Below are 24,901 nucleotides of genomic sequence, written 5' to 3' on the forward strand. Positions count from 1 at the left end.
TGGAAATAGGATACCATCATACAATTGTTTAATAAAGATTTGTTTTTGCCCAATCTTAGGTTAACACAGTGAACCAATTGAATCTTGTCATCTGCTCTTTTGAATTTTGGCACTAGGCAACCAGGCAGTTCCATAAAAATCCTAGTATACCCCAGCCCTCAAGTGCCACTTAGGTGAGTTTAGGCCTCATGGCAATACCAAATCTATTTTAGAGTCCATAGTCCTAGCCAACAATGTATTTACTTCCAGTACAGCAAATACTTGGCCTGCTGTGCAATAAAAAAGTCACTAGTCTGAGGGCACAGTAAGAGGTTTCCATAATAGTTGTTTTGACTGGGCATTATAGTCACTATCATCCTGAGATGTCATGAGCTGGCAAATAGATCCCATTAGACCCATGTCAGTTTGTGCATTCACTGGTTTCCAGACCCTCGTGTCTCTGGGACTACTGGTCTCACTGCTATGGAGACCAGTAGTTGCCTTGCCATAGGTCAGGGCAAGAGTACTGTGATTCAGACTGTGCTGCCTCATCGAGCTCCTTGACCTGAACACTCACACACAGGGAGTCCACAACTTGTTTGTGTTCTTTTGCAGGAGGTCGCTGTGGGGAGAGATGGTGCAGCTTACAGATTTTCTAGTGGTTTGTGAAGCCCAAGTTTCATAAATCTCAGAGTTTGTATTCTTATCATATAGGGGCAGATGTACTAAGCTCTAGAAAGTGATAAATTGGAGAGTGATAAAGCACCAACCAATCAGCTCCTGTCATTTTTCAAACACTGCCTGTAACATGGCAGCAGAGCCTGCCCTAACCATTTTGATGCCCTAGGCAAGATTTTGGCTGGTGCCCCCTAGCACCTCTGTTAGTACAGCCTCCGATTCAGCACCCCTCTCCCAGCAGAGCACCCATCACAGCACTCATCATCCAGCAGCAAAGATCACAGCAGCAGCCAGCATCACCCATAGCAATCCATAGAGATGTAACTAGACATTTTGGTGCCCTGTGCCAGCAAGAGCAGTGTTGCCCTGACCCCCTTATTTTCGGGATGTTGCAGTGCCCCTCTGTTCAGGCACATCTTCATAATCTTAATAGAAAAATATTGTCATATCCCAGCACGTCAAACTAATTATCTTTGTTTGAGCCGTATATTCAAATTTCATTCTATTCTGAACCTGATGAATCTGGAAAGTACCATGAAGTCTATATTTTTTGTCTTCTATTTGCAAATGTATACAATATTTAGCACAATTTTTTCAACCACGACTTGTAAAGTCACTTTAACATTTTGAATGACACTCAAGGACTAACTTGCAATTGCAACATGGAGTTGGGGTAGGTTCCTGCACAGATTCTGATATTGTAAATGAACAGTGTGCACTCTAGGTGTTAGAGAGTATTGCGCTCCTGTGTTGTCTCCTCCTGTGTACAGTGACAAACTGGCAGGATAATGTGTTAGTGAACATGCACAAACTCTGTTTGCGCTACTGTGTAGAGTGCCGCAGTACTGCAGGTACATGCAGTACTTAGCTCATCTGTGAGACCTGTTACTGGTACCCATAGCCATTACCTGCATTACTGTTGTTAACCCTGTGCCCACTGCTACTACTCTGTATACCGCTGTTAACTCTATGTTTAACTGTGTTACCAAGTAAAACATCCATCATTGTTAAGGACATCTATGTGGACTAAACTTACAACTATTGTGACCAAACAGGTTATATCAATAAGTTATATAATATTAGAAATATATTTCCATAAAATAGCTGAGTGCACTCGCTATCAAGGAACACACGGTGGTGCACCCCCAGAGTAAATAGAGTAAATATATGAACAAAAGGGGAGAATAGATTATGTGTTGAGTGGCCAGGAAAGAGTTTCTTCTTTCAACTTATTCAATAGCAAATAAGGATTAGCATTCTTTATTACAAAAATTTGGAGAAAAAGTATAAAAACAAATGGATGTAAGGCCCAAAAATTAGTGTAACCATTACTGTATGATAGCATTTTTACCAATTTCTCCAGGGTATATGTGTGAACCAGCCCTCAGTGTAAGCTTATAATGGTAGACATATTGCTGTTCCATGTGCAATTTCGCACAGGCAAATCTCCTCTATCAGTCTTAACCAACATCTCTAAATTAACAGAAGCAAGCTGATTAGGTCCTTTAAAACTTTAATGATCTGTCAGTCTGGGTGATTTACTGTTATGTGCACCAAATGACAGAAACTTTTCTCAGAAGTTCCTTAATTTAGCATAAATCATTTCAGCTTGATTAACACTAATGTGTGTTTAATGTATAAATAATAGTTAACTTAAAGACAATAAAACAAAGACATGCTTGAATTTAACTTATCATGTATACTTTGTACAATCTGGTCACACAAACCACCTAAATCTTTTGTTAATATTACCTGTTTACCAGTTTTGGAAATAATGTTTGCATATAAATATATGCAAACACACATACATACACACACACACAATACATTTTCTGTGTAGCACAGAGGTTATTATGTATTTCTAAAGTCTTTTATCCAAATCAAATACATACGCCTTTCACATTGGAATGTCAGGTCGCACCCAGGATATTGTTCACAGGTCCTTACCAGGAGCAACCCGGCTGAGATCCCTTTTGGACGGGTGATCCAACCCAGCACTAATGCCGGGTCGATGACATCACGTGCTGAGCCGGCGCTTGGAGATGATCTCATCTACAAGTGCTGGCTCTTCCTATGCAGTGAACGGGACCCGGGTCGCAATGACCAAGGTAACCCGTTCACACTGCACTGCGAGCAAGGTTGAACACGAGTTCAACCCTTCTCGTGACCAGGGTTGAAATGCTGGGTCACTCGACCTTGCTTATTTCAACATAGCCCTTTCACACTGCACAGTAAGCTGGGTTGCTGTGTGTTAACCTGCAATAACCCGAGTTATTGCTTGTAGTGTGAAAGGGGTATTAGAGTCACCTCTCATTTTCAGTACATCATGGATACTGCAGTCTCCTGAAAGTTGCACATCACTGCTGTTAGTGTGGACAGCATACTGTAGACGGCAGGAGACAGAGGGCCTGATACAGACCCGTTCGCTAGGATGCATTCGCACACAGCCGTCAGCAGCCAAAGCATGCAAATCCAGCGATCTCTAGCAACACATTAGCACACCAACTATGTTTTGCCGTGCGATCGTGGTATGAAATTAAACGCCCACCAGCCTGACACAAGACGCCCACTTTCCCTTAGTAACCTACATCATCTCCAGGAAGTGTATTAAACAATCGGTAATATCGAGTAACATCGGACCCATACGCACCACTTGTGGCTGACCATATCCTACCTCAAGCACTGCGAATGCTGCTGTGTGTAAATCAGCCATGTGACATGTATGCTGACAATGTGTCTTAATTATGCACGTCCCTATAATGGCGTTCCAATGCTCAGACATGCCTGCGTTCGCACCAATACCCCCCCGTTACCATTGACCACCCCTGTCACCACCCACAAATGGCAAGTCCTGTCACTCATGCTTGCGGTGCATCTGTATACAGGCTGCGAATGATTCCCGATCACATTGACTAGTTCGCGCACACACACTGCATCGCATGTGCAGATTGCAAGCGTCGTCAGGCTGCATGGGAACATAGCCCAGCGAATGGGTCTGAATCAGGCCCAGAGATCAATGAATCTATATGCTGTGCTATTTTCCTTACAGTTGTTTTGACCAGCATTTGGAGCACATATCCAAAAGATCGTTTTTTTGATGAGCACTACACAAAATATTTAATTAACTTATCCTTGTTCACCAATATTGATAATAATTATTAAATATAAATACATCTAATCATGTGTCTGGGAAAATATTATGTATGTTCAAAGTAAATGCAGATATAAGAAAGTGAAATGTGTGTAAGGCAGAGCTTCCCAAACTCCGCCATTAGAGTCCAGGTTTTAAGGATATCCATACTTGAATCAAGATAGCTAAATCAAATTGACTGATGTACTACTTAAGTCACTTGTGCTCAAGCATGGAAAGCCTTAAAACCTGCACTTTAATGGCAGAATTTGGGGACCTCTGATGTAAGGTATACAACTAGTAAGGAGACTGTCGGAGAATATTCTGACTTGCTTAATAGATGGTCAGTCAGTTATCTAGAAGCTAACATAGATTCTGGGTACACACCGGACAGATATATCTGCAGATCGAGTGATCTGTAGATATTTCTGCAGATTATTGTTGTTCATATACACTGAACAACCATCATCTGGCAGACCGCCCGTACACACCTGCTGATGGACAGATATGTCTACAGATATATCTGCCATTGGCTGTGCAGCACAGCTGACGTGATATGTGTGTGAACGACGTAGTTCACAGACATATTGCTGGTACACACCAGCCAACGGGCACACAATACATTAACCATTCAATTGATTGGCCAATTTTTCTGCCAGTGTATACCGAACATAAGCTGGGTACACACTGACATATATTGGCCGATCAATTGATCAGCCAATGTATCTGCTGCCCATCAGGCAGTGTGTACCCGCGATATATAGGTGAACGTCGGCGTTCACAGACATATCGCACTGGCTGTGCTGCACATATCTGTTCATCGGCAGGTGTGTACGGGCAGTCAGGTGTTTACGGGCGGAAGCTGCGAGGAGGGAGGCGGGACACGCCCCCCTCCTGCCCACAGGGACATGCCCCCTGGTTGCTGGGATCTGCGGGCAGGCACAGAAAATGGTTGTTCAATGTGTATGAACAACCATCATCTGCAAATATATCTGCAGACCACTCGATCTGCAGATATATATCTGTATAGTGTGTACCCACCTTAAGACAGGAATATCATACATTGTAGCATTTCCAGCTGTTGTATTCTGATCAGAGGACCAAGAGGAGGCAAAAAAATGGTCTGTGAGCCCTGGACTCATCTTGCCAGGTATCAACAATGCAAGTTAATAGTGTTTCATGAGGCTCCAGATATGCAATATTGGAATGCCACAAGACTCATGAAAATAGGTGTTAATAAGGAGCATAACTCCATGTCAGCAGTATACCTGTGTGAAAATGAACACAACATGAAAACATAATATATATAAATATCTAAATTGGAAAACCTGTTTAGTAAATGGGCCTTTCAGAGCACTGAGATATTATTTCTGCAGGAGCCACCATGCTACATTGACTATGCCATTAAAAAAAAAGTAATTTTGAAGAGATACCTTTTCTGAATGATTGTACATTTTCATGGTTATAATTTTTTTGGATACATTTTTTTCTCTGCTAAAGTATAAAGTATACCATTGTATATCAGAAGTTCAATCTTTGGGGTTTCAGGTGAGTGTTTCTTGTAATGTTAAATGTTATGCCTGCAGCCACTTTATTCTTTTGGTTTGCACAGATGCTGATCTCAAAGAAGATTTGAATTTTATTTTAAAAATAAATTCCTTTTGTTTATTGGATTGATTTATTGTCAAAATATGTCCAACGGCTAACGAAACACTGCAAATCTACTGTAGCTATAGAGATAGAAAATGACAAAAGTCTTAAATGTAAAATTAAATATTTACAAAATTACTTGCCTGGTTGATACAAAGACAGCAATTATAACTGAAAATGTCTGAGGCTCAGCACAAAATCAACTGTGGCCCTGCTGTAACTGGTTAAGCCAAATGGTGATATATACAGAGTTGCTGAACACACAGAACAGTGACATTGGGGAATCTCACCAAATTCTCAGATGCCGTGCCTCCACCCAAGTTGTGTATCCTCTTTCAGGTTGTAGATCTTGGCAAGGTTTACCAGCTTAGCAATGATCATTATAGAGGCCCATATATGTCTCTGATAAAATAATTTAGTTGAGATCAATGTAGACATTAAATGTAAAACACATCAATGACAATTATACAGTATTGGTGGAAAGGATTATATGAAGAATAGCATTCAACAATGACAATGAATGATGACAACATAACTGACCCCTGAAAAGGTGAAGACATGCTCCATTTTCTCTGTACTTTCCCCAATGTACAGTAGGTATCCTGATTATCTCCTCAATCTAGGCCCCTTTCATTCAGTTTACTTTCCCTTCCTAGTAGAGATGAGCGGGTTCGGATCTAAGAGATCTGAACCCACCCGAATTTTGAAGATCAGAGTCAGATCCAAGCAGGCTCGGAGTTTCCCACCTGACTCGTATCTGTCAAATTGAGGCAAAACCATAGAGACAAAATCTCGCAGCTCACAAGCGTTCATCTCTATATATAAAGGACACGGCGGGCGCCATTTCACTCTGGCTGTGGAGACTGAACAGGGAGGGTGGATAGTGTAGGGCTGGGGACAGGTGCTGTGCTGTTCTGTCTACTGTGTCCTGTTATGTCTGCTGTGTCCTGGGCTGGTGCTGATCCATTCTGGACTGGTGTTGTGCTGTCTGCTGTGTCCATCTGGGCTGGTGATTTTGATCCATCAGGGCTGGAGCTGTGCTGTCTGCTGTGTCCATCTGGGCTGTTGCTGATCCACCTGGCTGGTGCTGTCTGCTGTGCTGTCTGCTGCGTCCATCTGGACCCAAGTTCTGCACCCAAATAAATTGTGTTTTTTTGTGTAATATATATTTGTCTGTGTGCGTGTTAGGCTTAACCGCACAAGACCTAGCAAGTTGGTAATGCAAGCTAGTGCTGCCCAACTCCAGTCGTCATCAATCTGTACTCTGGGCCCAAGTTCTGGAGATGAAAAAAAAAAATATATTGTCTTTTTTTTCTAATAATTGTCTGTGTGTCTGTGCATGTTAGGTTTAGCCGCACAAGATCTAGCAAGTCGGCAACGCAAGCTAGTGCTGTCCAACTCCAGTCGTCATCAATCTGTGCTCTGGGCCAAAAGTTCTGGAGCTGAAAAAATGTTTAAAAAAATTGTCTTTTTTTTCTCTAATAAATAATTGTCTGTGCATCTGTGCATGTTAGGCTTAGCCGCACAAGATCAAGCACATCAGTAATGCAAGCTAGTGCTGCCCAACTCCAGTCGTCATCAATCTGTTCTCTGGGCCCAAGTTCTGGAGATGAAAAAAAAATATATAGTCTTTTTTTTCTAATAATTGTCTGTGTGTCTGTGCCTGTTAGGCTTAGCTGTACAAGATTTAGCAAGTCAGCAATGCAAGCTAGTGCTGCCCGACTCCAGTCATAATCAATCTGTGCTCTGGGCCCAAAGTTCTGGAGCTGAAAAAATATATATATATTGTCTTTTTTTTCTAATAATTGTGTGTGTCTGTGCATGTTAAACATAGCCGCACAAGATCTAGCAAGTCGGCAACGCAAGCTAGTGCTGCCCGACTCTAGTCATCATCAATCTGTGCTCTGGGCCCAAGATCTGGAGCTGAAAAAAAATTAAAAAATATTGTCTTTTTTTTCTAATAATTGTCTGTGTATCTGTGCCTGTTAGGCTTAGTCGCAAAAGATCTAGCAAGCCAGCAACGCAAGCTAGTGCTGCCCGATTCCAGTTGTTATCAATCTGTGCTCTGGGCCCAAAGTTTTGAAGCTGAAAAAAAATAAAAAAAAACTTGTCTTTTTTTTGTCTAATAAATAATTGTCTGTGTGTCTGTGCATGTTAAGCTTAGCTGCACAAGATCTACCAAGTCGGCAACAAAACTGCTTCAAGTCTGCAGAAATTATGGAGGGCTGTCACAAGACAGGAGAACAAGGCCAAGAACCACATGTTGTAGCTGCAGCCAGCAGTACAAGGCCATCAACTTTCTCATCCTCTATGAAGGCCCATGCCCCAGGGCTTAATTCATGCCATCGATATGGTAAAGCTACTTTTACCGAAGTAAAGTAAAAAAATTGAAAGGAAATTTGCCTTTAGATAAACAAAAAATTGGAAATATGCCATTCACTACATGAAGTGGCAAGAAAAGGATAAGGCCTTGGACTTTCTTTAGGAAGACTGCTGGTTCTGATTCTGATAGCCCTTTGGAAAAATCAACTGTGTGCCCTGAGAAATCAAAATCAAAATCCCTGAGAAGAGTGCAAGTGTGTCCGGGATTGCTATGTGTGAGCCAGACCTGAATACTAGTGTACTGGAGTATCCTCCAAGTTCCAACATTTGTGTGCCCTCTGTAAATGTGGGGAAGGGCAGTCAACATCTTGCAGACGTAGTCATCGAGGATGCTTCTGTGGAATTGCACATGGAGGAGGTGGATATTTTGGTAGTTGAAGGTGCTAAGGATGATGAGGATGTTGATGATGAAGATGTTGGTGATGAGGATGTTGATGCCGAGGATTACCTTTGTGTAAGAAAGGCAACAGCTGTTGCCAATGGTTTGAAAAAGCCAGAGCCCATTGTTGTCATGCCGGGACAAAAGACAAAAATATCTACTTCTCACGTGTGGAATTATTTCCACCCCGATCCGGACAACAGTTGTCAAGCCATATGTGACTATTGCCAAGCAAGAGTGAGTAGAGGGAGGGACCTAAACCACCTAGGAACCTCCTCCTTGTTACGTCACTTGGAGGGCATTCATCAAATATCAAAGTGTACGTCGCCAAGTTCCAAAACTCAAAACATAACAAGTCCAGTGTCACCTACCTGCTCCCTCTCTATGAGATCCAAGCGCCTTCGATCTCCAACACCAACACCTGCATCATCAACATCCTCATTCGTCATCAGGAGTAGTCCTGCTGCATCCAATGTTGGCATTCGAAGCATGATTGACTCCTCTCCTATCCGTGATTCCTCAGAAGGATCCTTGATGACTACGCCTGTTGCTGCTGCTGTTGCTGTGAGTGGATCTTCATCCTAAAAAGGGGACCAGAAGGAAGACTACTTGTAGCGTATCCTTCAAAAAACAATTAACTGTTAAACAATTGTTTGCAAGGGCAAACAAGTATGACAGCAATCACCAATATGCACAGCAGATTACTGACCCCCTAACAGCTATTCTGGTATTAGATGTGCATCAAGTATCCACCATTACTGCAGTGGGTTTTCAACAGTTAATTAAGGTCCTGTGTCCTCGCTACCAGATCCCTTCTAGATTCCATTTAGCTAGAACAGCGATTCCAAGTCTGTACAAGGACATTAAAAAAAACCTTATTAATGTCCTCAGAAATGCCATTGTACCCTCTATCCACTTGACCACTGATATGTGGACAAGTGGGACAGGGCAAACTAAGGATTACATGACTGTGGCAGCCCACTGGGTAGGTGTATTGCTTACAACAGCAACAGCAGCAGCAATATCTACCAAAAGACAGCTGATACAGAGGCAGGCTACTCTTTGTATAACTGGTTTCACTAAGAGGAATACAACTGAGAACCTTTAGAAAAACTCAGAGAAATCATTGCTAAATGGAGTACCCCACTTGGACTCTCCTCTGGATTTATGATTTCGGACAATGACACCAATATTGTGAGAGCATTACATGTGGGCGAATTCCAACATGTCCCATGTTTTGCTCACATAATTAATTTGGTGGTGCAACGTTTTTTAAAAACTGACACAGTTGTGCAGGAGATGCTCTCAATGGCCCACAAAATATCCAGACATTTTAGACATTCGGTGACTGCTTGTCGAAGATTGCATGACCAGCAGGTACTGTTAAAGTTGCCCTGCCATCAGATGAGGCAAGAGGTAGTAACTCAGTGGAATTCTACCCTCTATATGCTTCAGTGGATGGAGGAACAGCAAAATGCCATCCAGGGCTGTACAATGAACTATGACATAGGCCATGGAGGGGGAATGCACCTTACTCAAGCGTGATGGAGAATAATTTCCGTGTTGTGCAAGGTTCTCAAACCCCTTGAGCTTGCCACACGTGAAGTTATTTCAGACACTGCCAGCTTGAGTCAGGTCATTCCCCTCATCAGACTTTTGCAAAAACAGCTGGAGAAACTGAAGGAGGAAATGAAACAGAGCAATTGCGAAAAGAATGTCGGACTGGTGGATCAAGCCCTTGATTCACTTCCCCAGGATCCAAGAGTCGTCAATCTATTGAAATCTGAAAAATATATTTTGGCGACCATTCTGGATCCTAGGTTTGTGAGTTTTTATCCAACAGACTGAAATCTAAAACTATGCAAAGAGCTGTTGGTAAAAAAAATCGTCAGCTGCAGCCACACGTGAAATTACATCATCTCCTCCTTCAGTTTCTACAGCTTCCAGGAACAAATGAAATTTTCCTTACAGAATGCCTGCTGGTCACAAAATTTCATCTGGTTGGGCCTGAGAGAACGGCCTACTAGTGACATGTCTTCTACCGTGACTATGTGTGATACAGTCTCCATTCACAGAAAGGTGGAGGACTATTTCCGAGATAACATCCAAACAGGCTTGTCAGACAGTCCCTTTCAGTACTGGCAGGAAAAAGAGGCAATTTGGAGTCCCATACACAAAATGACTTTGCATTACTTAAGTTGCCCACACTCCGAAAGAGTTTTCAGTGCAGCTGGCAACCTTGTTAGTGATCAACGTAGGAGGTTACTTCCTTAAAATTTGGAAAAGATGATGTTCATTAAAATGACTTCCAAATTCCACGAGGAAGACCTCTACCAACAATTACATCAAAAAATTACAGAGGTGCCTATGGTCGATTCCAGTGGGACTAATTAATATTGTGTGAAGGAGAGGATGTACACACTGATGGGGATGATGAGGACGAGGACAACAACAACTTGTAATGTAAAGCCAGTTTGTGTGTGGGATAATTTTCATTTCCATGTCCAATGCACATTGGCAGCTTGTTTTTTGGGGGTCCAAACAAACCAATAATTTCAGCCACAATTGGCATTCCTTGTCGCTGAAATGATTGGTTTGTTAAACTGTCCTGTTTTGTATACAACATAAGTGTTTGGAGGGTCCAAGGACTATTCCATCTTGCACCTTTTTCCATTCCATTATGTGCTGGTTGGGGCATTGCTGCCTGATATTTTAAATTAATGTTATGTTTGGTTTAGGAAACATTGATTTATTTTTAAATTAATTTATTAACAATTTTACAGCCAGGGGCAGCACCAATGAATTTCTTTTTACTGATTATTCTGCCAGGGGCTGCACCCAATGAATTGTTTTTTAATTAATGTATTAGCAATTTTACAGCCAGGGGATGCACCCAATAAATTGTTTTTAATTAATGTATTATCAATTTAACAGCCAGGGGCTGCACCAATTAATTTCTTTTTATTAATTATTCAGCCAGGGGCTGCACCCAATGAATTGTTTTTTAATTAATTTATTATCAACTTTACTGCTAGGGGCTGCACCCAATGAATTTTTTTTAAATAATTTATTATCAATGTTACAGCCAGGAGTTGCACCAATGAATTTATTTTTATTAATTATTCAGCCAGGGGCTGCACCCAATTAATTGTTTTTTAAATAATTTATTATCAATTTTACAGCCATGGGCTGCACCAACTATCAACTATCAATTCTTCAATCCTCAAGGGTATCCCATCCATCATCTTTGCACAGTCCTCAACTCTATTAATAATTATATCAATCAGTTTTGAGCCAGCAAGCTGGATGCAACATTTTGGCCCTATAACTAGATGAAAAAAATCAATATTGTGAGGTGGTCAAAATTGACTGGAAACAAGTGGAAATAAATGTTATTGAGGTTATTAATACTGTAGGAACAAAAAAAGGCCAATTTTAAGTGATTTTAGCTATTTTTTTATTTTTTAAGAAAAAATCCAAATCCAAAACCAAAACACGAAAACAGAACACGGAGGTGAGGTTTTGGCAAAAACAATTCAGAGCCAAAACCAGGGGAGATCCAGATCCAAAACCAAAACACGGGGGTCAGCGCACATCTCTACTTCCTAGTATCACTGCAGAATGTCTATTTCTCCTCTGCACAGCCACTGTCTGTATCTCCCACTCTCTCAGTACATTTCTTGCGTGTATCTCCCAGCCCCTCAGCACATTTCCTGCCTCTATCTTCCTTCCAACACAACTTCTGTCCCTCTCCCCATTTCACAAACATCTTTTTCATTCTTCTGTATATTTTAGTCTGTCTCTCTGTATTATCTACACATTTTCTGTCTGTCATTCCCCTCTCTATGCTCCGCTTCTTCCTGTCTCTCCACTCTCTCGGACCTAGCTCTGCTAGTCTCTCTCCTACAGCTTTTGCCAGTGTATTCCCTCTCTCTCAGCTAATCACAGATAAGAGAATGCTCACTAAAGCTTAATGCATTTTGAGTTAGATGCACACCAAGTGCAGTCAATCTGTCCTATGTGTGCCCTGTAGGGTGCTTCCAAGCCAAACCTCTACCTCAGAGATGCCACAGACTTTGCAGTTAGCCCCATTTATAGCATGGTGCAATATGTAGTGTGTTACAAACACTTGCCGTGGACACTGACCACTTCTGAAACATAGATTAAAGGCCTGGTTGGTTCTTCATAGTGACTCTCCTCTACAGGTTGCAATGGTTGTAATGGAGTAGTAGAACAAACCGTTTAATTCCAGATTAGTATAGGACCTTGGATCTGAACTAACTGTGGACTTTTGTACTGGATCTAGACTCTGGGGATGATTCTGAGTCATAAAGATACAGGGCCTGATTCAGCAAGGATCGCAAATAAGAGACCGCACGCACCTGGCCGCTGTGAGAATATGTTAATGAATGCATACTTGCAGCAATCGCAACACAAGATGAAGACGCCCAGCACTACATAAAGCCAGCCCACCTCTCTTTACTCTGTGCTTGTTCAGTACAAAGGCTTGCGAAAACATCGGTAACATCGAGAACCATCGAACCCAAACACACAACTGTGGTAGCCCTGACCTGCCGCTTTCCGTGTGCATTGAGACATACAGCTGCACGCACCTATAACGCCGCTCAGATGCACAGGCACATCTGCATTCATCCGAACTCCCCCGTCATCACCCACAAATGGCACTTCCTGTAAATCAACATCAGAGGTCTCTCTGTGCTAATTGCGTCCCTTACTTGATCACAATGACTGGCTTGCGCGCGCGCATTGAGACGCACATGCATGCGCAGAGATGCAACATCGGCCAACTGCGAGCAAAATCTTCTTTGCGATCCTTGCTGAAACAGGCCAACAGTGCGTAGATGAGACTGTAGTGGGCATGTATAAATAGCTTTGTGCAATTCTGAGTCATGGATAGGGGGAGGGAATTCTGTTTCTGACAGTTCTTTTAGTAGAAGTGCCTTTACTAATAATGATGTTTGCGGCGGCTGCTATAAAATCAATGAGCGTCACAGGTTTCCACTTGCAGATGCACAAACCCCAGCATTAGCCCTACAGAATCTGGCAATGCCAATAGCATAAGGTAGTAAATCAGGCTTCTGTAGCTACCTGCAACTTCAGCTGAGTCTACTATTGTCAGACAGTATACTCGCTGACAATAGTAAACTCCCCTCTGGAAATGACAGTTCCCTCTATGAGTCTAGCAGGTTGCCCTTATTAATTGGAAGCTTTTCACCAAAAAAATAAACTTTCTCTGAAATATTAGCAGCTCTTTCTGTCAAATACACAGCTTTGTCTATTTATTGGATTAGCAATGCTTCACGTTATTTATAGTCTCTCTCTTCTGTTACCTTTTCTTTTTATGCCTCACTTTACAACACTTGTCTCCACAGTACTCATTCTCACAGTGAGTTGCTACTAGCAAGTACATTTTTAGTAAACTAAAGATTTTTCCTTTCAGGGACTTATCAGAACTAAAGTTATTCAAAATAAAGCTGGGCTCATGGTGGAAGTAGTATGTTTGCTTTGCACATACATACAGGGAAGTTGTACTTTATACTCAGCTAAATGAATTTATTGTTTAAATTGTCCAATGTATCATATCTATAGACAACATGATTTAAAGAAACAAATATGTATGTACAACTTCATATTGCTCACAGTGTAGCACTAAAAAAATAAATTATACTGAGGAGCTGTAGCCAAACTAATATATAATAAAGGTTATAGCAGGGCTGCAACTAGGGGGGGGCTAGTGGGGCACGTGCCCTGGGCACCCGATTTGGGGGGCGCAGTGCAACAGTTTGATGAGAGCAGCACTGCTCCACCCTTCTCTCCTTTCGTCCTCTGCATACAATGCATTCACAGTGCACACTGTACTGGGCTCTTGCAGGGTCAGTTATGGCTCTTGCAATCGGCGACATCATATGTCAAAGGTCACATCACCAAATGGTGTCCCCATGTTGAGGGTGGCTGTGGTGGTAAGGGGCTGGGGGCTGACTAAGGAAGGTAATGTGGGCTGACTGAGGATGGTGAAGGAGGCTGGCTGAGGTAAATAAAGGGGGCTGTGGGCTGGCTGAGGAAGGTGATGTGGGCTGAGTGTTGGCTGAGGAAGGTGATGGTGTTTGACTAAGGAATGTGACATCATGAGTTGAATACCGTCAGGGAAATGTATGAAGGGGCGATATGGGGTAGGAGTGTTATAAGTGGACATTATGGCCCTCATTCAGAGCCGGACGCTATTTGCGCTCGCTCGTTCAGAAAAAAGGGGTGGCTATTCAAATGAACCGTTCGCTCTTTGCGGTCTGTTCACGCCTATAAGTCTGAACGAAGGAACAAAACTTGCGGTTGTAATTTTGAAAAAGACGCCCCCTGGCTGCTCGCACCATACGTCATGTCCGCTATTTATTAGATTAATCGAGTACATCGAACAGCGTATGCACTGCTCGCTATTCTTGTGGCTGGTTTTTCCTACCGCTATATTGCGAGCAGTTCTGACTTTAAAAAAACCAAGTGACGTGGTCAATGACGCTCCTGTTTTAATTATGCACACCCATAAAACGCCCGTTTTGACCTTTAAGCACGCCTGCATTCTGATCTCCACTCCCCATTTTCAAGCACCTTCCCCTGTTACCACCCACATACGCCTCCTCCTGTCACTCAAAATAGCAGGCATTCGCTATTTAGTGAACAAACGATTTTCAGCCGCACTGACTGGTTCGCGCATGCGTATTACAATCCGTACGCATGCGCAGATGACCGAACATCGCTCAGAACGAACAAGCGGCCGCTTACGAGCGGCTCTGAATGAGGGCCTATGTGCACTGATACTGCTTCTCATCCATGTTTTTTTGTGGGGTCTGGTTTTAAATGACAGGGGTGCAGCGCCCCTGTCATTATCAGCACTACTATCTATAAGATAGCAGCACCGATGTGCAGGACAATCTATGAATGGACAGTGGCCATTCTGACAGCTGCAGCTATCGGTGCCCTATCACTACAGCAGGGACTGCGGCGGCTCCCGGCTGCACACGAGATCTCGCAATGCTTCTGGGAAGGGAGACACAGCGCATCAGCACTAGGTGCTCAGGCAAGGATCGCCGGAGGGGTGAGTTTTCACTCCCTTACTCCTGCAGATGAGATGTCAATACATCTCATTGGTAGTGCTTCCTTCTTTGCCTCGGTAAAGAGGCAAAGCAGGAAGAGTTATAGCAGCATGATGTGTTCCGTTATAACACATTTACCCCAGTGTGTGAGGAGCCTGCCACAGCCTTAATGAGGAGCAAGGGGAAGATCCAGTGATACAGGAAGGGGGGCACAGACTGCTGCAGAGACCCCAAGGGAGGAGAGCGCAAAATTTAAAAGATTGAAAACATCACACATTTCATCATCAGTATTATTAATGCAAAGAGCAAAAAATATCTCCTGCCTTTTCCCGGGTCACAAAAATCCTAGTTTTGGCCCTGTTCATACCTTATTTCCAATATTAAGGATTATTTTCTTAATTCAAAGCAAAGATTACTTTACATTTTTTCAGATAGTAGATTCTGGAAATTTCAAACATACTATGGTTAAGCTAGAACATAAACTATTTTTAAAAAGTTTTTTTTAGCCTAGCTGATCTCTGCACACTGTATACTTTGGTTCACACTTAGGATCACAGACTAAATTGTGTAAATCTTGTTTTCTTAAACAGCAATGTCAGTTCAAAATTCTGACAATGTGTTTCAATTACCTTCTTCTCATTCCCCCTGTCTACTAAGCTGCTCTGCTGACATGATGATGACATTACAGCTAGCTCAGAATGAAACTAGCCAAACTACCGTCCAGTGGTTACTCCCAATGTAATGGGGTCAAGGATTAAAAAGTCAACCAATTACAGCCTGAAGGATGATGTAAGAGATTGACTCTTCTTCGCCTTTATATGTGGAGAAGCTGTCATCACACATCAGTGTAAAAAAACATTTTAAACTGGTCTGGCTCCATTAAAATCTAGGATGTGGGTGGTCATAAATGGCTACAGTAAAATAAAAGGCTGGTGTGAGGAATGGTATTCTCCTTTAAGGGCATAGTCAGCATGAATGGCAAACACTATAAACTCTGACAGATTTCATGTTTTCATTTCAAAGACTGGTAACGTGCATTTACTCACTGTACTTGCTGGCAAATGCACAGAAGACTAGAACAACAATTTGTGATTTTCAGAGCATGCACTGGTGCCATTGTTTCAGGGGGATGGGGCCTACAGGCATCTACATACAAGCCCAATCCAGCCTTAAAATGCCCCTGAATACATACAGCAAATATTATAATTGCAGTATATAATCATCCACATTTGATAAACAGTATATAATGTATACAGTGGGCCTGATTCAGACCCACTCGCAAGCGGCTGTCCGCTCGCAAGTGGGTCGATGTTGTGCACTGCGCATACGCACGACGGCGGGAGCTCCGTCGTGCGCATGCGCCAGACGCGACGAGCGAAGGACTTTCCTTCGCTCGTTGTGTCTGATCAAAGGGGGCGTGCTGTCGATGTTGATTGACAGCACGCCCCCTTTGGTGGGCGTGCCGGGGGTGTGCCTCCCTGACGGGGGCGTTCCCAAAGGAACGCCTACCGTCAGAAGCCGGCCCACTGACATCACTAGTGATGTCAGTGGGAGTGATTTTGGCTCTGATAGAGTCAAAATCACTCTGGGCCTTGCGGTTGAAAAACTCAACCGCAGGCTCCGGCTCGCAGTGGCGATGGTCGCGATGGTCAAGACCATCGCGGCCATCAAACTGCACGCTCGTATAGGCTGTGGGTGGTGACCCACAGCTATACGAGCATCCAGGAGGACGCTCCATAATTATGGAGGGCGGCCCTCATTCAGAGCGTGCGCTCTGCTCAGAGCGTACGGCTCTGAATGAGGGCCAGTATTCCTTCTTGATTGCCAGCTTTAGTAATAGTTTAATATATAAATCAACAACTAGGAACACATATTTCATATGCCTTAAATGTGACTCTTTGTTCATCTATATTTGCAAAGAAGTTATGAGTTCCAAGGGTCCATTTGCAACATGAATCCAATACAGCTATGCCCAATGTTTGTTGACACAGGTCATGGGCCATGATTGGCGGTCATCTTATGTAAAAATCTTTAGGCTGTTTAAATGTTCTGGGCTGACAAATTGGCATAAGAATTATCAGAAAATTGATTGGTAAAAGGCGGAAATTACTCCTGGTAATGAATGTCACAGCTGAATAACTGAACTAATTGCAACTCCTATTACTTACAACTAATAAGAATGACACAAGCAAAACTTGCTTTATATATTGAGAGCAAAAACATTTGAAATAAAGTAAAGATGTTCATGGATTCCTTTCATCCAATATGCCATTCAACCGCTATAATAATTCTGAGCACAGAATTTTACATTAAAAAAAACATTCCAAGTTTATTGCAAATAATTTAAAAAAATTATCTTTGAAAGCAATTTTAATGTGTATAATGTTACTCTTATAATCTAATAAGCAGGTTTATGGCATCCCATAACCTACAAGGAATGTTACCGTGTAATTTCAAAAGCAAGTGATAAAATTGTTCTCATTCAAGCCTGTCATTGAGGATAGAAAATGAGAAACACCATAATAGGCTCATTTTTTTAATAAAAAAGATAAACTGCACGAGAGATTTACTAAAGTACCGCTTTCTCAAGCCCCAGTTTTGTGCATGGTTTAAATTGAGATATTTACTAAAGGCAAAACCACACATTTAATCGTGCTATATAAAATCACCAGGCCTGGGATCACCATCCTGAATTTTACAAATGGAAATAATACAAATCCAGATATTTTCCAAGCAGCAATTTCTAAATCTGCATTGTGTCTGCATGAAGGGTCCATGGACTGAATAATGAGACAACAACACTGTTATATTGTGAAGAATTTTTCCAATGTCTACGCTGTAAATTTATAAGATGCATAATACATTGCATATTCCTAGGGTTTTTATGACACATCCTAGCCTGTTTAACCTGGTCCTGGTGTCTGCTCTAGTAGGAGGCCCTGTGCTTGTTGTCCCCAAGTTTTAGTGAAAACCAGCTGGCTAAATAGCTTTCATGCTGCTTAAAGATCTTAAATGTGGTCCATGTTTTTTTACACTCAATTTAAATTTTTTCCATAATGAAAAATATGGCTGTTGTCATAATCCATTAACAGCCATAGCTCTGATTTTACTGCATCTAGAGATTTGTAGTGATGACTGTGAATCTTTGCCCACCTGATATTGTGCTAGTCACTAATACAACAATTTTAAAGTGACTCACAGCATTATGCTTCCATAATTAAAAGTGGCAGCACTTGGACTGTTGAGTGGTGAACTTATTGCTTTGATAAAGGAGACAAACAAATGTGGGTGCCCCTTCTTAGGGGTCTATGGGCCTGATTCAGACCCGGTCACTAAGCGGCGATCGCACGCTATGGCCGATAGTCACCCGTCTGCATATGCATTGCAGTGCATGAGCCAGTGACAGAGGTCGTGAATCGTGCGCTCGTAGCACATAGACTGAGCGTTACTTTGGGTCTACCTCAAGAGCTGCGACAAGCTCCGATGGCTCTCGATGTTACTGAATAATCATACACTTCATGTAGATGACGTGTGCTAAGAAAGAAAAGTGGGCGTCCTTACACCTGCGTGCGTCACTCTGCCATCTCTCTCTAAGACACAGAAGGCGTCCTTAAGCCTGGCCGAGCGATCATGGAATTTGCATACCCGGCCCCTGACGGCTGCGAAAGTGCGCTGCGTTGCGTCTGTTCTGAATCAGGCCCTATGTACTAAGCATTGTAAAGATAAACAGGTAACAGAGATAAAGTTCCAACTGATCAGCTCCTGTAATTTTTCAAACACAGGGGTCTATGTATGAAGCCTTGGAGAGACATAAAGTTTATGAAGATAAAGTACCAACCAATCAGCTCCTAACAGTTACTTTACAGTGACAGTTAAGAGCTGATTGGTTGGTATTTTATCTCCCTCCACTTTATCTCTCTCAAGGCTTAGTACATAGATCCCTTAATTATTGAAAAAGCACTGAAAAGCAGCTCCTCCTAGATACCATGAAGCACATTCATCTAGGGATCCTGCATGTCCAAGATTGCCCCACTTGAGTAATTTTGCACATTACAATGGGCCTGATTCATTACTGATCACAACTGCGATTGCAATAGCGATTACGCACACAGTCTCACTGCGATAGTATGCTAATCCATTGCGATCACTATGCCACCACAGCACAACATAAGGACGCCCACTTTACCTTACACACATCCGTAATCCTTAGCAAGACTGCAAAACCATCGGTAACATTGAGTACTATCGCAGCCTCATGCACACTTGCACAAGCTCTGACCTTACTCAGGAATTGATAACTTCATTGCACGCTATGAGTACTCAAGCTGCATAAGGCATCACAGTGAATAATTTATGCACACCCCTGCAACAACGTTCAAACGCACTGGCACGCATGCGTCCCGTTCACAGAGGCCAGTTCGCACATACGTGCTATTGGTGTATGCAACCTGCGCTGTATCCGACCTGCACTGTATCCAACTCATACTGTATCCGTCCCCCACTATATATATAATATAACCTGCACTGTAAACTGCAATGTATCCGACCCGCACTGTATAGGACCCACACTCTATGCCGCACTGTAACCGACTCGCACTGTATCCAGCCCACACTGTATCCAACCTGCACTGTATCCAATGTAATGTATACTGCACTGTATCCGACCTACATTGTATCCCGCACTGTATATGACCACACTGTATCCCGCACTGTATCTGATCTGCACTGTATTCAATCCATATTGCATCCCGCACTGTATCTGACCCGCACCGTATCCAATCCACATTGTATCCCACACTGTATCTGACCCACACTGTATCCAACCTGCACTATAAACTGCACTGTATCTGATACACACTGTATACTGCACTGTAACCGACTCGCACTGTAGCCGCCCTGCACTGTATCCGTCCCACACTGTATCTGTGTGCCATGTATCTGACCTGCACTGTATCTGACCTGCACTGTATCCATCCCGCACTGTATCTGTGTGCACTGTATTTGATCTGCACTGTATCTGTGTGCACTGTATCTTACCTGCACTGTATCTGACCTGCATTGTATCTGTGTGCACTGTATATGACCTGCACTGTTTCTGACCTGCACTGTATCCGTCCTGCACTGTATCTGTGTGCACTGTATCTGACCTGCACTGTATTTGACCTGCACTGTATCCATCCTGCACTGTATCTGTGTGCACTGTATCTGACCTGCACTGTATCTGTGTACACTGTATCTGACCTGCACTGTATCTGACCTGCACTGTATCAGACCTGCACTGTATCCGTCCCGCACTGTATCTGTGTGCACTGTATCTGACCTGCACTGTATCTCTGTGCACTGTATCTGACCTGCACTGTATCTGTGTGCACTGTATCTGACCTGCACTGTATCTGACCTGCACTGTATCAGACCTGCACTGTATCCGTCCCGCACTGTATCTGTGTGCACTGTATCTGACCTGCACTGTATCTGTGTGCACTGTATCTGACCTGCACTGTATCTGTGTGCACTGTATCTGACCTGCACTGTATCTGACCTGCACTGTATCCGTCCCGCACTGTGATTATCTTTAAAAAAAAATTGTTCGATGTAGGGTGAGAAAGTTGTAGTCATCTGTCCCCTACATGGCAACACTGGAAAGAAAGAGAGAATTGTCAAGGTTTCAGGTTGAGTACATACTGTAGCTTGTAGAAACACTATAGATGGTGTTAGGAAATATTAATTTGGCCTCAAATTAGCACAGTGCTAGTTGGGTGCAAATACCACTACCCAAACATTTATCAGAAACTGGATCCACACTTTAGTAGCTGGCACCAAGAGAGAACACATTGTACTTGGCTGGGAGCCACTTATTTGTGTTGCACCCCAATTTATCAGTGGGTAGCTAAATCATGATGAACATGGTGATGCCAGTATTAGAGCCACAGTAATACTGAATACTGTACTTCAACCTGCAGTGAAAACTGCATATATAATACATGCAAGTTTATAGATTAGCAATATGATAAGGTTTCTATCTAAACTGTAATTGTCAACCTGGGTAATAAAACTGCAGATTGGCAAAGGACAAATCTGAGATAATAATATATGAATATAATAAAATTATATGTATTAAAAATGATTCTTTCCCTATTCTCCCTGAGGCAGTGGCACAAGCTCTGGATGAACCCTTTATGGAGAGCGAGTTGTTAGACATTCTTAAATCATCACTGACAGGTAAAAGCCCAGGATATGATGGCTTTACTTTATCATATTATAAAGACTTTCTGGACAAACTTGTTCCCCTCTTATTGCGAGCATGTAATGCAGTATCACAGCAGTCCCCTTTCTCTGACAAGTCCCTCAGTGCCCATTTTACTGTCATTACAAAGGAGGGTAAGGACCCTTGTCTTCCAGCCAGCTATAGGCTAATATTTCTTTTAAATGTCGATGTTAAACTATATGCCAAACTCATGGCGAACCATCTTGGGCCACTGCTTCCGAGCGTCATCCACTCTGACCAAGTTGGTTTTGTACCAGACAGAGAGGTGAGGGACATTACTACTAAAGTGATCGACTTGATAGCCTATGTGCAAAGTAAAAATGTCCCGATGCTGCTTCTCTCCACAGATGCCGAGAAAGTTTTTGATCAGGTGGATTGGGGCATAATGTTGGGGGTCCAGAGGCGGTTGAGCCTGGGTGAGGTGTTCTTGCAGAAGATTCTCTCTTTATACCAGGTGTAATCGGCATGGGTCAAAGTAAATGGGACGTTATCCAATAAGATTGAAATGACTAATGGCACACGCCAAGACTGCCCTCTCTCTCACCTTTGGGTTTTGTACTATGTATGGAGGCCTTAGCAAGGCAATAAGAAATAACCCAAACATTACTGAGATGAGAAATGGTGTAAAGGATCACTACTTTGCTGATGACATATTGGCAATTATCACCAACTCGGTGACCTCTCTACCTATCCTCATGGCAGAATTTAAACAATTTGGTCGACTGATTTATTTTAAAATGAACTATGCGAAATCCACAACACTGAATGTTACTGCCTCGGTGGAGACTGTCTCTGCTTTAACTGCCTTCTTTCTGTTTTCCTGGTAGCCCTCACATATTAAGTATTTAGGTATACTTATTCCTTAAATATCTTAATACGACTGTGGCAATAAATCACATGCCTCTCTTGAATAGAATATGAAAGGAATTAAATCAAGGGCTCACACAAAAGTTTTCTTGGTGAGGGAGAATAAACATAGTTAAAATGAACATACTGCCTAGGCTCCAGTACCTCTTCCAAGCAATACCCCTTAAACTCCCCCCTCGTTTTTTGTCAGAGGCGCGCAAAGTCATTTGTAACTATGTTTGGGGGGAATGGAAACCCATATTTAAGCACATCCATCTTTTTAGATGTAAAATGCAGGGTGGCCAGCAATTACCCAAGATCTCTGCTTATTATCAGGCAACAGTTTTACATGGTTTTAGACTGTTCCAGGGGTCCCAGGGGGAAACAATGAGTAGAATTGGAATCTCCCTCTACTAATCTTCACCTGAACAATGTACTGTGTGCTTCAAAATTATAAATTCAGATCACCCCACAGTAGGTCCCACTTTTTTATTATGGAAAAGACTGTGCTTTAGGTCGGGAATCTCCTCGATAATATCTCCTACAGTATAACTTCTTTTTAGATAATCCTCTTTTTCCTCTTGGGACTTCAGGTTGGACGGCATTTTTGTAGAAGGAGGCAGGTATTACTAGGCTGAATCATCTGGTTACTGATGGGTGTTTAAGGCCATTTTGGACCAATGTATGTCTGCTGGTACTCCTTAATGGGAATAATGGTTTTATTACCAGGTTAGCTATTTCGCCTCCTTTGAGGGAGGGACTACGCAAATTGGCCTTACTACATTTGAAACTATGTTCTCTCATTCTTCAGATCCCACCCATATTATCTCAGGTATCTATCAAATATTTTATATATCCACTTTCCTGAGTACCCATCAATCTGCGACGCTTGGCAAAGGGACCTTATTCATCATGGTACACATATAAATTGGGAGAAGTCCTTTTAAATTACCTCTGTGTGCTCTTCTATCTTAGATGTTCTGAAAAATCAAAATAAGCTTTTTGCAAGATGGTACAGGTGTCCATTAATATTAAATATGTTTTTCCCTTCTGTCTCTCCTCTGATGCACATATGGTGGGACTGCCCCCTAATTTCTCCCTTTTGGTACAAAATTATAACATTTGCCTCAGAAATTCTGGGCTACCAGGTACCGACGGGTCCGGATTTTTGTTTACTTTTGTATACAGACACACTTATTTCCCAGTATAAAAAATCCCTCCTTAGGCAAATAAATAATGCAGCTAGAGGGGTTGTTCCAGTATGATGGCGCTCAGTGGTGCCTCCTTCGGTGTTGTATTGGTGCCAACGATTATACTTTTATATGAATATGGAGGATGTTTTTCACACAGCCCTAGAGAAACATTCAGATTTTGTTGTAACTTGGTTCAGTTGAATGGAGTTTAAGTCATCTCCATCATATAAAGCTATAGTCCCTAGGACTCAGATGTAAACTTTTTTCTTTTAGCTCGTTTTATTTGACTTTTGAATTTTTACAGACTTCTAGCTCAACTCGGCTTCTTTTTGTTTTTCCCAAGCCCTGAACTTTCCTCACTCCTCCTTCCTTTGTCTTGTCTCCCCGCCCCCCTTTAGAAAATGGTTTGATGTATATACAGTATCTCTATTTTTTTATGTTGCATGGGCGTGCATAAATTATCCACTTCGATGCCATGCGCAGCTTGAGTACTCATAGTGTGCAATGAAATTAGCAATTTCTGAGTAAGGTCAGAGCTTGTGCAAGTGTGTTTGAAGCTGCAATGGTACTCGATGTTATCGATGGTTTCACAGTCTTGCTAAGTATTACGGATGTGTGTAAGGTGCATTGGGCGTTCTTATGTTGTGCTGCGACAGCATACGATCGCATATCAGCGAGTCTGCGTGCATAATCGCTATTGCAATCGTAGTTGTGATCCGTAATTAATCAGGTCCACAGTTCCAGTATTTCCCAAATCATGATTCAGTTGTGCACCAGGCACCCACTTCCAGCATAATTGCAGTCTGCTCAAAGATTTCCTACTTACTGCTACAGTCACAGGCTATCCTGCTAGCCTGCACTTGTTCTCAATACCTGTTCTGCTAATCACTCGGCCCCGACCTAAATCAACAAACCCTTAGTGCCATGACAATTTGTACATTTTAATTTATCAATTAGTTATTGTTCAGTGGTTGAAAGTAATTACCAATACCCCATCTCTGTTTTAATGCTCTGTTACCACCTACAAGATCACTCCCACAAATGTGCAATTTCTACAGCATGAAATACAGTTACAGTAAATATACCATAATACAGAATATTGTGCTTGCATTTGGGTATACATAGTAAAGAGTTCTCTTATAGCTGTTTTTAGTTTTCTATTTTACAGACTCCAAATTCTGTAATTTAATAGCTAGACAAATTTCAATATCTACGGTACAACATATACTGTACATGTTTCCAAGGACAGAATGCAGCATTGCCAGGCTATTTGGCAGAGGACTTGAGATGTCA

The sequence above is a fragment of the Taudactylus pleione genome, unplaced genomic scaffold, assembly GCF_031769625.1.
Source record: "Taudactylus pleione unplaced genomic scaffold, aTauple2 ptg000041l, whole genome shotgun sequence".
In the NCBI taxonomy this organism is placed as follows: Eukaryota; Metazoa; Chordata; class Amphibia; order Anura; family Myobatrachidae; genus Taudactylus; species Taudactylus pleione.